Here is a 277-nt window from a genome sequence, read left to right as displayed (position 1 = left end):
GTAAGCGACGGAGTGCCAACAACAACAACATTTTGAATTCAATAGGGCTCTGTTGAAATTATCAAGCCCTCTTTTGATTTACTGGGTCCTTTTAAGTTGGAGGGCCTCTTCAAACTGTTTGTGGCCTGCCCTGAGATTTAATGTAGCGTCGAGCTTACGATCATGAGGTTGTGAGTTCGAATCCAAGACCAGGCTGCGTGTTGTGTTCTTGAGCAAGACACTTTATTTCACGTTGCTCCAGTGCACTCATTTCCCTGAGAACAACACTAAGGGTACA

Source organism: Octopus bimaculoides, chromosome 28, assembly GCF_046866305.1.
Source record: "Octopus bimaculoides isolate indiv1 chromosome 28, ASM4686630v1, whole genome shotgun sequence".
Taxonomy (NCBI): domain Eukaryota; kingdom Metazoa; phylum Mollusca; class Cephalopoda; order Octopoda; family Octopodidae; genus Octopus; species Octopus bimaculoides.
Note: the sequence above shows the minus strand (reverse complement) of the source record.